This window comes from Pelobates fuscus, chromosome 8, assembly GCF_036172605.1.
Source record: "Pelobates fuscus isolate aPelFus1 chromosome 8, aPelFus1.pri, whole genome shotgun sequence".
Classification (NCBI taxonomy): domain Eukaryota; kingdom Metazoa; phylum Chordata; class Amphibia; order Anura; family Pelobatidae; genus Pelobates; species Pelobates fuscus.
The window spans coordinates 141981627-141995158 of NC_086324.1; positions in this window are offsets into that span (position 1 = coordinate 141981627).

Here is a 13532-nt window from a genome sequence, read left to right on the forward strand (position 1 = left end):
CCAGGAGTCTAGCACCCCTACGTGCTGACCCTCAAACACTACTCCCACTGACTACCACTATCTCCCAACAGGACGAGAACGGGTCATGGAGAACACTCTCAACCCCCTGGGACTTCCAGGCATTGATAAACGACGCAGTAGCGGCCTCAGTGGAGAAGGTTTTCTTATTATGAACTCTGCCCCAAACTGCTTGCTGGAGACCTCAGCAGCAAGGTAGCGTGGCCGAGCGGTCTAAGGCGCTGGATTTAGGCTCCAGTCTCTCTGGAGGCGTGTGTCCGAACCCCAGCCCCACGAGCCTTCATGTCAAAACGGCAAGGGAAGGGCTCCAACCCCCCTGCCTCTAAGGTCTAAGGCAAGTCGCCCTTCGAACAGACCAAGTAGACGGAACACCGGGAATCCGCGACCCTGTCCACCACAATCTTCCGACAAAGAAGACTACTATCCACCACGCACGTTGGACATAATAGATCACTCACACAAAGACAACTCGCCATCTGAGGAAGTAGAACGTGAGAACGACTAGTATTCGGCCCAGAAGCACAAGTCCTACTGTCAGACCTTCCGGCATCCGTACTCCGGGGACTTCCGGGTAGACGGAGCGCGGCCACTCCCCCTCCTCTGACGCGGTCACTCCCAGGATACAAAGGGAGACCGCGGCAACACATCAGTGCTGGATCAATTTGAAAGCCTCCCGCGAAAACTTCAAAACTAAGTGTATCTGTGTTTACCTCTACTGTGTATCGGACCCGGACTGTTTATCGTTTTCCTGCCTTCTCCTCTCCTCGACCACGGACTTGCCTTTGGATACTCTTTTGTCTGCAGCAACTTTAATCCTCTCTGAGAAACATCTCTCATCAAACCGGATTACCACCCCTACAAAGCTAAGTAGAACTCATCTGCCTAAACAGGAGTATTGTTATCCTGCATCTCTGCTTACCTTCTTTTGCTTCAACCTAACTAATTGTTCTGCTGCCATTTAACAATTCTACATTGGAATCTCATCTCTGTTCAGACTAATAATTGCCTCAACCTAATCTTCTTTGCAAATCCTGCTGCTGCTTAATTTTCTGACAAGGAATTAAAGAGACAGCTCAACTTGAATTTTACTTTATTTCAATTATAACAATTTAATAAACAATTTCAGTTATCTACAGTTGTGATCCATATTGTCAATAAGTGACCATTACAGATTGATCCAGCCCTCTTAATGGATCCAGTAGATCTCACTTCTGAAATCACAAGATTGAACCAAAGAGTGGATACGCTTACTCAAGGCATGCAAGACCTACAGGTCACCAATGAACGAATCCTTACTTATGTAAGGGACTTACAAACACACACTCCTCATACCGTTACACACTCGGCTAGTGATCCTGCTGTTTCCAACCCCGAAAAGTTTTCTGGAGACAGGTCCCAATACCGAGAATTTATCAATTCTTGCAAATTGTTGATTGCCTTGAAACCTAGATCATATCCCACCGAAAGATCTAAGGTTTGTTCTGTTATTTCATTTTTAAGAGGCGAACCCATGGCCTGGGCTCATTCCTTCCTGGAGAATGATGACCCCATATTGGATTCCCTGGATGAATTCTTCGAAGCCATGTCTCTCCTTTACGAGGACCCTAATAAACAAGCAACTGCAGACTTAACCATTAGAACACTGCAGCAAAGAAACAGGCCTGTCGAAGATTATATTGCTGAATTCAAACGATGGGCACCAGAAACTCAGTGGAATGACATAACTCTACGTAACCAGTTCCGTATTGGGTTATCTGAAGCTGTCAAGGATGAGCTCTCCAGGACAGAACTACCTACTACACTGAATACTCTTATCCAATTGTCAATCAGCATTGACAGACGACTTAGAGAAAGAAAAGCTGAGAAGTCACTCACTAGCTCCCTATGGAAAAAACCCTTCACTTCTTCACGAGCACCAGAGAAACCTGTAATTCCCACAGAACCTATGGAAATAGGGGTTTTGAGAAGTCCTCTTACTCCAGAAGAGAGAACCAGAAGAAGACAAATGAACCTCTGCATGTACTGTGCTTCACAAGAACATGTGGTCCCAGAATGTCCCCTATTGAAACGTCCTAGAGGCGGTAAGCATGGTTCTACTACGAATGTAATGAGTGTACTTCCTCCTAAAACTCTCATCTCTCCTCTGTTTCTCTCATATTACAGTGGGACAAAGAAAGGATTACCACTGATGCCATTATCGATTCCGGTGCTAATGGGGTTTTCCTGGACTCATCCTTTGTTACAAAAAATAAAATTCCTTGTGTTCAAAAACGTAATTCCGTCTCTGTCAGAGTTATTGATGGCTCCTTAATATCCTCGGGGCCCATTCGTTCTGAAACTATCCCTTTAAGAACTACTACCAATCATATCCATTCTGAATTTCTTGTTTTTGATGTTATAAATTCTCCTCTTTATCCAATTATATTAGGAATCGACTGGTTGCGGACTCACAACCCATATATTACATGGGCTCCTTTCTCTCTCACCTTTAACTCTGCATATTGTAAGGGAACATGTCTACAACACATCCCCATTCTACAAGCTACTAAAGAAACCCCCATACCTTCCATCTATTCTGAGTTCGCCGATGTATTCAGTAAAAAGGAAGCGGAGACACTTCCTCCTCATCGACCTTATGATTGTCCGATTGACCTTGTTCCTGGTGCTCCTATCCCTTTTGGACACATTTACCCTCTCTCTGAATCAGAGTTAAAAACCCTCAAAGAATACCTGGATGAGAACCTCCGTAAAGGGTTCATTAGACCTTCCTGTTCACCAGCCGCTTCCAGCATGTTTTTCGTAAGGAACAAGGATCAGACTATACGCCCAATCATCGACTACAGGTCATTAAATAAAATAACTATCAAGAATCGTTACCCTCTTCCCCTGATCAATGAGTTGATCGAAAGATTAAGAACAGCTACCATCTACACTAAACTCGACCTTCGTGGGGCATATAACCTTGTTAGAATCAAGGCCAATGATGAATGGAAAACGGCGTTCAGGACCCGATATGGCCTTTACGAATATCTTGTCATGCCCTTCGGGCTCTGTAACGCCCCTGCAACCTTTCAGCATTTCATAAACGATATCTTCAGAGATCTCCTAGATGTTTGTGTCATTATCTACTTAGATGATATTCTCATCTACTCCAACAACCTTGAGGAACACAGAAAACATGTGAGATGGGTATTATCCAGATTAAGAACACACAAATTATATGCAAAACCAGAAAAATGTATTTTTGAAGTCAATGAAATCACTTTTTTGGGATACGTTATCTCCCCTCATTCCATAAGTATGGGTACCTCAAAAATAGATTGTATTGTCAATTGGTCTACTCCTGCTAATATTAAGGACTTACAAAGTTTTTTGGGATTTGCCAACTTCTACAGGAAGTTCATTAAAAATTACTCCAATGTAGCTCATCCGCTTAACCTGCTCAATAGCAGTAAACGTTCCTTTGCTTGGAACGAAGAGGCTCAAGCAGCCTTTGATGAATTAAAACGGAGATTTACAAGTGCTCCCATTCTCCAACTCCCTAATCCTGATTTTCTCTACGTCATGGAAACAGATGCTTCTGACGCAGCTATCGGGGCTGTCCTTTCTCAGCAACGATCGCCTCAAGATCCTCTCCATCCAGTGGCTTTTTTCTCACGATCTATGTCTCCTGCTGAACGAAATTATCCTATAGGAGAAAAAGAATTGTTAAGTATTAAAGCAGCATTCGAAAACTGGCGACACATACTTGAAGACTCACGCACTCCTGTAATTGTTTACACTGACCACAGGAACCTTGAATATCTTCATTCGAACAAAACTCTCTCTGCCAGACAAGTAAGATGGAATCTTTTCTTTGCCCGATTCAATTTTCAAATTATTTACAGACCTGGATCCAGAAACAAAAAAGCAGATGCTCTGTCCAGGATTCAACAAGATCTTCCTGTGATTGAAACTCCCCCACCTAAAATCATAGGTATCATTTCGTCATTAATAGATGATATTAAACATCTTAAAGAAGAAGATCTTGAGCTTCCCAAACAAAAGAAACTATCAAAAAAGGACGGTCTCTACTACTTCAAAAACAGGTTATACATTCCTCCCTTGTTTAGGAATAAAATTCTCACCTTAATACATGATTCCCCTCTGGCTGGTCATCCTGGTACAAGGAAAACACTGGAGCTGTCTAAAAGATATTACTGGTGGCCTCGCCAGGACAGAACCATAGAATCTTATGTCAAAACCTGTCCAACCTGTCTGAGATCAAAATCTGACCATCATCCACCATTCGGTCAACTATTAAGCCTACCGATCCCAGAAAGACCTTGGCAGTCCATTTCAATGGATTTCTTGGTGGAACTCCCTCCTTCGCAACATCATAACACCATTCTAGTAGTGGTAGACCGTTTCACCAAAATGTCTCATTTTATTCCTTTAAGGAAATTACCCTCTTCATCTGAGCTTGCAAAAATATTCATCGACAACATAGTGAAACTCCATGGACTTCCTGAGGAAATCATTTCAGACAGGGGAACACAGTTCACCTCCAAGTTCTGGAATGAGATGTGTTCCTCTCTCAGTATTCAACGTAAATTGTCTTCAGCCTATCATCCCCAAACCAACGGACAAACAGAGAGAGTTAACCAGTGTGTTGAACAGTACTTGAGGTGTTATTGCTCTCACTTACAAGACGATTGGATCACATGGTTACCAATGGCAGAATTCTCATATAACAACTCTGTACACGCTAGCAGTAAAATGACTCCATTCTTTTCAAATTACGGATTCCATCCCTCTTCAATTCCTGATCAGGGACTCCCTTCTTCTAATCCATACGTCTCCAACCACAACGCTTTCATGTCTGCCCTCTTCCTCAAGTTGCGTGATAACCTCAAAAATGCATCATCTGCTCAGAAAAAGTTTTTCGATACTGGCAGACGACCTTCCCCTGCTTACAACGTTGGTGATCTCGTATGGCTCTCTTCAAAGAACATTGTCACAAACCGTCCCTCAAAGAAACTGAGTTCTCTCTTCCTTGGCCCTTTTCGTATATTGTCTCTTATCAACGAAAACGTGGTCAGATTGAAACTTCCACCTACCATGAAACTTCATCCTGTCTTCCATGTGTCTCTGCTTAAACCACACCGCTCCGACCCTTTTCTAAGGGATGCTCTTACCACTCCTGATCCCCTTCTTGTACAAGGTGAGGAAGAGTACGAGGTCCAGAGGATCCTGGATTCGCGAATCCATCGTGGTTCCTTACAGTATCTTATCCGGTGGAAAGGCTACGGAGTTGACGAGGATTCCTGGGTGTCGTCCTCCGCGGTGCATGCTCGTCGACTCATCAACGCGTTCCATGCTCGCTACCCTTCCAGACCTCGTTGACAGCATCCGGTGGCTGCTTCTTATGGGGGGGGTTCTGTCAGACCTTCCGGCATCCGTACTCCGGGGACTTCCGGGTAGACGGAGCGCGGCCACTCCCCCTCCTCTGACGCGGTCACTCCCAGGATACAAAGGGAGACCGCGGCAACACATCAGTGCTGGATCAATTTGAAAGCCTCCCGCGAAAACTTCAAAACTAAGTGTATCTGTGTTTACCTCTACTGTGTATCGGACCCGGACTGTTTATCGTTTTCCTGCCTTCTCCTCTCCTCGACCACGGACTTGCCTTTGGATACTCTTTTGTCTGCAGCAACTTTAATCCTCTCTGAGAAACATCTCTCATCAAACCGGATTACCACCCCTACAAAGCTAAGTAGAACTCATCTGCCTAAACAGGAGTATTGTTATCCTGCATCTCTGCTTACCTTCTTTTGCTTCAACCTAACTAATTGTTCTGCTGCCATTTAACAATTCTACATTGGAATCTCATCTCTGTTCAGACTAATAATTGCCTCAACCTAATCTTCTCTGCAAATCCTGCTGCTGCTTAATTTTCTGACAAGGAATTAAAGAGACAGCTCAACTTGAATTTTACTTTATTTCAATTATAACAATTTAATAAACAATTTCAGTTATCTACAGTTGTGATCCATATTGTCAATAAGTGACCATTACACCTACTATTTGACGGCGGGAACTTACCCACCACACTAACTTTAACCCAAACCTCGCTGAAGCAAATCCTCCACACTCTTCGGGGAAAGGTGTTTTTGGGAGGACTGGTCGGTAGCGGAACCGAACCACCAACCGCTTCATCTACGAGTGAGTCAACCTATCACCAAGGGAACTCCTACGTGGTATGCAAACGCTTCAGGATAGAGAAAATCAACCTTCTACTAGACCTCCTGAACGATAACGACTAGTTTACACATCTGCACCCCGAGGGCACATACTTGTCAATATCCGCTACCCTAAACTACCTAGTTTTTCCTCCAATCCCAGTGATGAGGACTAACACAGCAGTTTACGACTCCGTGGTACCCACGAAGCTACTGAAGCCGGTGAGGGCTCACATCCGCGAATTTGGACTTGCGATGTCTCGTGTTCCTGGAAGACTTGCTGACCCTTTGCGAATCCAGGCTACGTTTGCAATCAAATTTGACGTTCACGTTCTGGACTCCACAGGTTTTTTGGTAGTACGCAGACAAATCGCTCCCCCATCTGTGTCGGGTCAGTTCCTCGGTTTCGACATCAGCTTGGAGAACCACGTTCCGCGTCGGTCCCCGACAGGATCCCCCCTATACGGATGGATATCGGACACGCTCTAAGGTTGGATACGATTCCTCTCAGAATACTCACCGGATTGTGGGATTCCTCTCCTCCTCTCCTCCTCCATACAATCAATATTCCCTGGCCCACTACACTACAGGGCCATGCAACGACTGCTGGCTAAGATACGTACACGCCGGTCACTCATGCGACCACTGGATCCCACTGTCGGCAGAAGTGAGGACGGAATTCCGATGATGACTACTCCACTTGCAATCTTGGATCGGCAAATCAATCTTTGACTCTTCCTCCGGATGCGTAGTGGTGGATGAACCCATACAAACGGACCCAACCGCTCTCCACAATGGCAAGGGTGCTTCGATACACACACACACACAGGATATCGCTCCTGCGCATGACACCCCTCGGACAATGCCAACCGTGGTTCCCAGATCGACTGGGGGCGTCTCGCGAAGATCCTCTACCACTCCCTACCTTCCCTCTACTTTTGACGGGACCTCAAGGGGAAGCCCACTCCTTTGTCATGGAAGGACGACTGGCACTAGTGGACTGGACGATTTCAGGGCCTCCTGAACTGTCCACGACCCATTGCACCAACTAAGACCTCTGATGGGACTCAGGCTCCCGGCACCAGGAAATGCTATATTTCTGCCTGACCGGCCTGGAGTGTTTGGTGGGTGGAAAGGGATTCCGATCCCTTTACCGCACCTGCTCCACCGATCCTTAACTATCTGTCTCACCTGGTCTCGTTGGGGCGGTCATATCGACCCCTCAACGTGATCGGATCCGCCATATCGGTGGCGCACGTTCCGGTACAGGGCGGACCAGTAGGTCAAGATCCACTGGTTTGTCGACTACTACGGGGTGCCGAATTACCGAGACCCGACACCCAAGTATTCACACCTCTGGCAGGTGGATGTGGTGCTGTGATTCCTTGGGGGAATAGCAGAACATACCTTGTTTGTCACTGAAACAACTTTCAGCCAAACTAGCCCTCTTGTTATGCCTCGTCTTATTTAGACGGGTGACGGACGTTAGGGCTTTCGATATGGATGTTGTTCTCTATCACACCAGACGGGATTACCTTTACCATATCGAGACGAATTAAGTCCAGTTCATCTTCGGTGTCATACCCATACTTTGCGTCAGACACCGAACTAGGTGTGGTCAGAACGCTAATGGGGTATACCGAAATCATTCCCCCTTCGTATTCATGCGACGGGTCTACTCCTGACTTCTTACGTGGAACCTCATGGAGAGGTGTCTACCGCTACACTGGCCAGATGGATCCGCTGTCTATTGCATCTAGCGGGCGTCGAACCTTGTTTCGGAGCCCACTCGGTTAAGGGAGCGGTGGCCCCACAAGTCCTTTTCGGCCGACGCTTCCCTACCCGACATTATACGATGCGCGATTTGAGCGCGAGAAGGTACGTTTAATATGCTCTATTTCGGCAAACATCTCATACTTCCTTCACACTGGTCAATTCTAAGCTTTAAAAATGCAAATATGAAGCCTCCTGTCATGTGGTAAAATTGAAGATTATACTAGCTTTAGTGTACTAATAATCTTAATTTTAGTAATGACAGGAGGCGAATATTTCCCACCCTATTGGATCCCTCCCATGTTTTGTCTCGTGTTGAACAGAATATGCCCTCTATGTTCAGGAAGGTAAGTACGTTATGGTTGTATGTTTGCTACTTAGATATGTGGCTTGAGAGACTTGTATAGGTTGAATAATTAGACATGTACCTTGAATTATGTTGTGTTTACAGATTCTTAAATGTCATTGCTTTAGAATTAATATATATTGATATGTTACTCATTCTAGTATCCATTGGTATATCAAATTCTTAATGTTTATGGTATGCGGACAAGCTACCACGCCAGAGTCCTTTCACCTTTTTCTTTTTCTTACAGCGTGAACGTCTTCTCATCAAGACAAAGACTCACCTTCCATAACTCTACATCACGGAACTACTGGAGTTGATCATTCTAATATGTTGTGGAACTGTTGACGTAATATGATTATGTTTATTATTGCTATTTATTGTTTCGCTTCAAAGAAAGAGGAAGTGATGTCATAGACAGGGCCTTTTATGGGCACCATATCTTTTCTCTGATTGGTTGTTACTGTTTCTATGCTGCTGGAGTTTTCAGTAAAGAAAGATATGCAAATATTCGCCTCCTGTCATTACTAAAATTAAGATTATTAGTACACTAAAGCTAGTATAATCTTCAATTACAGACATAAACATACTAAATTAATCCCTGTGCTCAAATTCTCACTTATCCTGGGCAGTATCAATGACCATAGTACACATCAGCCCCAATACAGACAATAAAAAAGAAGAAATTACTTGAGCACTATCCTAAATCACTATGTACATTTAATATAATTTTAACAGGCAGATGAGCTAAAATACTCACACTAAAAAAACTCCAGTTATTTTAATGTACATAGGGGTTTTGGAATTATAGGCAAGTAGCTTTTTTTTTTTTATTGTAAATTACACACACATTTACTGCAATGTTCACAGTGGAATGAATAGCTTAGCTATGTGTAAAGTACATAAACATTAAACAACCTACCCACCCTGAGAATGCAGCGAACAGAGTGGCAAAGGATTGGGGGATAAGGGATTACGTTGAAAGACTGACACAGGTTGGGGACAGAGTAACTAGCGGGACAGGGTATTAGTGGCAGAGGCTAAGAGAGGCATGGGATTACTGCAGCACTGTCGTCATCCCCCCTGGACCACCCGCCCCCATGAAATTAGTATTTCATAAAGATAGAATCTTTATAAAATATTCTCACTGTGTTGGAATTCCACTGAAATTCCAACTCAGTCAAGAGATTAACAGAGACAAAGAATTGACTACTTTGTCTATGTATTTCTCCTCCTCCTGACTTTCTTAGACTCAGGGTGGAGTCTAATCGTTTATCCTAAAAGCAGTCACCAGTAACAGCGGCAGGGAATTGGCATAAACTTCAACGCAGTACTCTTGCGCAGGGACATCGGAGCAGACTGAACAAGATTGCTGCACATATGAGAGACACGTTAATATAAGTAAATATCACTCTTACCTGGGTCTTTGCAAATTCGGCAAAGTCCCTAGATGGTGACAGTGCTGCTTTAAAGGGACACTGTAGGCACCCAGACCACTTCAGCTCATTGAACTGGTCTGGGTGCTGTGTCCCTTTTGCACGTAGTGCTGCAATGTAAACCATTACAGTTCCAAAGAACTGCAATGTTTACATTGCATCACTAAGTCTGCCCTCAGTGGCTGTCTACCAAAGGGGACGCTTCTGGAAGTGAAACAGACTTTTGGTCCGTTATCTGATGCTGGACATCCTCAAGCTCTGCATGAGGACCTCCAGCGTCAGATTTTTCCCCATAGGAAAGCATTGATTCAATAATTTCCTGTGGGGAGGTCTAATGTGCACTCCGCATTTGCTGTGCGCATGCGCATTAGACTCCGCTAGGCGCTGCGCTGAGATAAAGCAAGTAAATAAAGGGTTTTTAACCCTTCATTTACAGGTAGGTGGGGGGGAGGGAAGGGGTAGGCAGATGGTCAGTAATGCTAGGAACACAGCTTTGTATTCCTGGTACTACAGTATCCCTTTAAGGAGATACAGCGAATCAAGACTAAACAATTAGGGAACCAAGTGAAATGGGGCTTGTGGGATCCAGTGACAAAGGAGTGAGAAATGGGATGCCGAAGAACAAATGATGATAGTTGATTTGGGGACAGAATGACAAGGATTAGGAGCCTGTAACCCCCTGTCAATCTGACCCCTTAGTGCCCTGATAGGGGGTTACAGTGTACAATTAAAAAATTAAATATAAAAAAAATTAAATATAAAAAAAATTAAACAAGTCTGAGGAGACTGCAGTCGGCACTCCAACACTATGGGGAGCAATCTTGCAGAAGAGGCAGTTCTTCCAAAGTAAGTCTGCTGCCTGCAGGACTTGGACAATATGGAGTCAGGGGAAGGGGGAGGGGGCGGTCGGCGGAAGTCAGGTCACCTACTCACCATATTAAACTGAAGTCCGCCTGGGCCTATTTGCCTCCCTCCCCTTCCCTTATCTTCCTGTTCCAGTTTTCTCCGGGCTGGCCTGGCTCCAAACGCGGACGGCTCCACTCTGTCATGGGCGCCGCCATATTGGAGCCAGCAGAGGGAGCCTGGCCCTGCATGATGCGTCTGACGGTGGACCGCAGGGGACTCTGGGGGAGGTGTAAGTCGCGCCCTCCTCCTGACATCATCAGGAGTGGGCGGCACGGCAGAAACCTCCGTCAGTAAGGGAAGCAGCCTCAGCAGGGCAAGGTAGGCTGCAGTATTATCAAAATCCGAATCCCTAGCCGATGGCTGGGGATTCGGATTTTTGCGCCCCCCCCCCCCCCCCCCTGCTCGGGCGCCCTAAGGCGGCCGCCTGGGCCGCCTTATGGACGCACCGGCCCTGGACACATGACATGTCTGACATGTCATGATTCCCTTTTATTCCAGAAGTTTGGTCCTTAAGGGGTTAAAGAAAGGAAAACAAAGCAGGAACAAGTGGTGGTGTGATGCATCCGATGCAACTCTCTGCATTAGGGAGACCCCTACTGCCTATTGTGCTGGGATCCTATTTCCAGGCCTCTATCTGAGCTTCCTATTTTATTGGATGTTTTTTCTTTTTGTATATTTTCAACGTTAATGTATTGTTTTGTAACTGATGCATAGACTGATGTTTGGGTATATGGAAGTTATAATCACTACTTCCTACTCCACTAAGGGACCTGGGAGAGACTACAGCGGTGGTACCACTCTGGTTACAGGTGCTCCGTTACACCTGCTGTACCTCTTTTTGTGATTGTTATCAATGGTAAAAATCATCTAGAGGCAGAACAAAGGAACAAAAAATCTGAAAGAGAAATTAAATGTGACAGAAAGACAAATTATAATGTTGTTCTACAGAAAAGACTAAAAAGTAAAGTCACTAATACAAAAAGGAGTAAAAGTATTACGCCTAAGAAAAGGCCACATGCACACCAAACTGGCACAAACGTGAAGGTGAATACGACAATTTTAAGCATACCTTTCTATAATGACCCATTACTTCAATGCAAAATGTTTAATTTTACCACATGACAGGAGGCTTCATATTTGCATATCTTTCTTTACTGAAAACTCCAGCAGCATAGAAACAGTAACAACCAATCAGAGAAAAGATATGCTCCCCATAAAAGGGTCTGTCTATGACATCATTTCCTCTTTCTTTGCTGCTCCAGCCATCAACAGGTCAGAGTATTTTTTACCTGGTACTTTATATCATTTATCCACTGTTCTTTTGTATGGTGCACTGCATCTCATTGGATTTCTCTTTTCTGTCATTGTGTACTGCTTTTATTTTATTTAATTACCTTCTACCCTGACTTCCCGTTCTTTATCCCCTCTCTACTTAGCCCCTGTTCACTGTACTCTAGCTTACTGTTTGCAGACGATCCGCGGGCGGCGTGGCTGCCCGTGCCTCGCTCGCCGCGCGGACCCGTCTGCCCTCAGGGGTCGGTAGGAGCGAGTGGATGGTAGCCGGGGTTGTATTTTATGGTGTTCTTGTGTTTTTTCTCTCCTTCCTTTGCCGCGTCCCGCGGGTGATTAGTGGCCGCGATCGGGAGCTTTCTCTCCTCGCGGCCGGCGGCCATCTTGGATCTCGCGGTCGTCGCGAGATCCGCGACGGCCGTCTATTGTACCTCACGCCGGCTCGGTATTCACCCGACCGCCGCCACGATACCGGGAGTCACCCTCAGGGGGACTCCCCACTCTCTCCCCTGCGTCCTAAGGTGCAGGGAAAGCAGTTTTTGCTCTGGCAGTCTGCCCCTCAGGCTGCTGGTAGTGTGACACGTTTTTTGGTGTATATCTGCCTCTGTGAGGCACAACAGTATGCATGCATATATATATATATATACTTTACACTGGTATTTGAAGGCTTATATGATACATGCTATCCTGAATGTTATACAGCAATTTAGGGGACATACCCCTGTTTCCCCTCCCACAGGAGCCTGTGTGTGATTACTTTACCCATCCAGGGTTTTAATATTTGGTTACCCTTACAGGGCCATACCTCTATACTGCACCCAAGGGTGAAAATTATGTGGGTGTCCTCTGGGTATTTTTTCATGGCACACCACCTGGGGTGACCCCCCAGTTACGCATGCAGGGCGATACGGCCCATGTTTTTGGTTGATGTGGGTGTCCTCTGGTTTACCACGGCACACCACCCGGGGTGAACCCCGAGAGTATGCACTAGGGCGTACCTAATTCTAATACTTAGCCCTTCGGATAAAATACGTGCATAAAAGCCTTCTATACACGACAATATTGTCTATATTTGCATACGATAGACCACCACGGTTCTCCCCACTGAACCTCGTTCTCGCCCCACAGGTCTGACGCTACATTTGGTCATGGAAGATACGCAAAACACCGACTTTCAAGCCATGATCAATGCCGCCGTGGCGGCTTCTGTGGAAAAGGCCCTCTTGCGAGCCCTCCCCACAACCATGGTGATACTAGCCCACCGGAACGCATGGAAGCGTCGGGCTCTGAGGCGTCCAAGGCCAAGAGACTCAGGAAGCCTTTGAGCCCCCCATCCGCCAAGGCGAAGGGCAAGATACCCGCCAAACGGGTCAAGAGCGCGGACCAACAACCCGCACCCTTCGCACCCCTGTCCTCGGACGAGGACGACGCCTACGATCCACATCGCCTGAATGTGGTGGATGAATGGCAACGGGAGGGTTCACCCTCGGACGACGAGGAATGGCAGGACCTGCCACCCACTTCCTCGACTTATGTCAAGGA